Raw genomic sequence first — 2,670 nt, 5'->3', positions numbered from 1 at the left:
CATTAAGAGGAAAATAATATTCTGTTTTTCTCATCCCTGTTTTTCCTTGTTTTGTTACCTGCAGAACATGACACGTGAACAACTTTAAGACCAACGCATCGGATGTAATAATCCTCACCCAACCTTGACCGTTGATCTTAAAATTGTCCACGTGTCGTGTTCTGCAGGTAGCAAAACAAGGAAAAACAGAGATGAGAAAAACAGAGGATTTTCATCCCCATCAAGATCAATGTGGATGGAGCTAGTCGAGGCAACCCTGGAATGGCTGCGCTAGGAGGTGTCTGCCGTGATTGTCTCGGTCAGTCAGTTCATCGGTGGCTTCGCAAAAGACTTGGGCCATTCTTATGCGCTGGTGGCTGAAGCTTTGGCCTTCTATCACGCTCTGATCTGGGCCTCCAGTCTTCAATTTTCCTGTGTCATTGTAGAAGGCGACCACCTGCTAGTCGTAAACTTGCTCCACAGAAGGAGTTCTGCCTGGCCTTGGCGCATTGCTCACATTATCGATGACCATCTTCAAGTATCCAGGAACTTTTCTTCGCTCTCTTTTAGGCACCCTTCAGGAATGGAATGTTGGGACGGATTGCTTGGCCTCTTGGGCAGCTTCTACCCAACCCCATCTTTCTACTTTCTCTTCTCCCCCTCCTTCCATCTTGCCCTTTTTATGGGCTGATTGTACTGGAACTTTGTTCCCTCCCTTCTAATAAAGTACAATTATCAAAAAAATATATATATCATAAGCAATTATTGAAGCCCAACACCTGCTTCAGATGTTTCAAAATTAAAATTTCCATCACATATAACAATATAGACCCCATTAGGGAGACGAATCTCTCAAGCAAAATGAATCAGGCCTGCTATGAAGGGCAGATCGTACAATTTTTTTTTTTGGGGTGTGGTGGGGGTGGGGAGATGGGGAAAAAATGAGAACAACTCTCCAAACAAGTCGTTTGGAGAGCCTGTTTCCATATATTAGATATGGGTGGGCGGGAGTGCCTAAAAAATCGTATATAGAGGGCCCATAAGATCAGGGAGGAGAGAATGCGTTGGAGAGTGGTAGGAAGGTCTCTTACCTGCAACCTTGGCCCTGTTGATTCACATCTGGTTAAGATGATGATCTGATAGAGCTCATTTAGCTAAGGGAGCTTATTTTTAAGCTGCTCAGCTCTGGAGTAGGGAAGAGAGGCTCAAGACGGGCTCATGCATCATGGTATCAAGTTTATAGTCCATGAGAGTTATTGACACCTAAATGTAATCACCCATGCACAACAAGCAGATCCAGACCCAAGCACACTAGCTTTCAATATTCTACCCGCCAAGGAGGATATAGTGTTGGAGGTAAATTGACCAGAGATCCGGCCAGTGCACCAAGAAGACGGCCTTTCGGAAGAGTCACCTGGACCTGCTCAGGCCAAACAACTATAACTAGCTTGCCTAATCGATAAGTTGGCCCGGTTCAGGTTGAGCACTGGCCAAGTTGCACTACTTGAAGCCTACAAGGTCAGCAAATCATGTAAAAAACATGCAAATGCCAATAATTATTAGGGTAATTTACAGCGCCACCCCCTGGAGAATGCCATTATTATAGGAACACCCCCTCTCTTTCACCAAATTAGACTCAGACCCCTTACTGTCAGTCACCGTTAAGAAAGAATTTGAAATGACATTTTTACCCTTTTAACTAAAACAAATAAACAATCGTATTTTACCTTACCTCTCACTGCAACAGTAGATACCACTGGCGGTTCAGCTTCTTCTCCAGTCACTGGCGGTTCCAGCTCTCTCTCTCTCTCTCTCGGCTGACTTGGGTTCTCTAAATAAAAAAACCCAAATGCTTAGTCATGGATTTTCAATCTTCACAGAAAAAAATTCCTCCAGATCAGAAATGGAAAAGGATCGAGTGATCACCGCCGCTAATGTCACTGCCACTAACAGGCATTGCAGATCTGACTCGGGAATCAAACACGATTCCAGTAAAATGATAAGCTTTTATGCTGTTACAATGTCAAGTTCTGAGCAGAGTTGATCATCCCTAATATCCCGCAACAGATCTGTTTCTTCTTCTCCTCTTAGATTTATTATTGTTTTCACAATTTCAACTTCTGAGTGATCAGATTTAAAGGTCAACTCTTGAAAATGAAAATGGGGAAGGAAGCAAAACCAACGACAAGGGTGGGGGAGAGCGATCAGATTTAAAGGTCTTCCCTTGACCTCAGTTGCTAACTCTACCGAACTGTTTCATCCATTTTTCTCTTTGAAAGAAACCAAAAATCCATTTTCTTGAGTGATCAGATTTAAAGCCCACCACTGCATCCAGCCTGGTTTCTTTCAAGATCAGATTACCGCCGCCGTGATCGTTGATGTAGCTGCCACCGCCGGTGCTCGATCTGAGAGAAAGGTACAGTAAACATGGGATCCTGCCGCCGCCGCCGTGATCGTTGATGTAGCTGCCACCGCCGGTGCTCGATCTGGGAGAAAGGTACAGTAAACATGGGATCCTACCGCCGCCGACGCCGCCATGATCGTTGATACGGCTGCCACCGCCGGTGCTGGATCTGGGAGAAAGGTACAATAACCATCGATTTGAAGATAGGACTTATTAGATGGGCATTTTAGGTACTTCACATTTAGTAAGGGCATTTTGGTATTTAACATAAAAAACAGTAGCTGACA

The 2,670-nt window shown here is 44.5% G+C and overlaps 1 long non-coding RNA gene across 1 annotated transcript in view; it reads right to left on the bottom strand.

Annotated features, from left to right (window-relative positions):
- Nucleotides 1-989: 989 nt before the first annotated feature.
- The window catches only part of LOC122085794, a 2,413-nt gene continuing 732 nt past the window's right edge, over nt 990-2,670 (bottom strand). Inside the window, exon 2 of the long non-coding RNA XR_006142224.1 lies at nt 990-2,552. This is a non-coding gene — a long non-coding RNA (uncharacterized LOC122085794). The remainder of the gene's footprint in view (nt 2,553-2,670) is intronic.

This window comes from Macadamia integrifolia, chromosome 8 (assembly GCF_013358625.1).
Source record: "Macadamia integrifolia cultivar HAES 741 chromosome 8, SCU_Mint_v3, whole genome shotgun sequence".
NCBI classification, from domain to species: Eukaryota; Viridiplantae; Streptophyta; class Magnoliopsida; order Proteales; family Proteaceae; genus Macadamia; species Macadamia integrifolia.
This window is presented reverse-complemented; position numbering and strand designations above follow the sequence as displayed.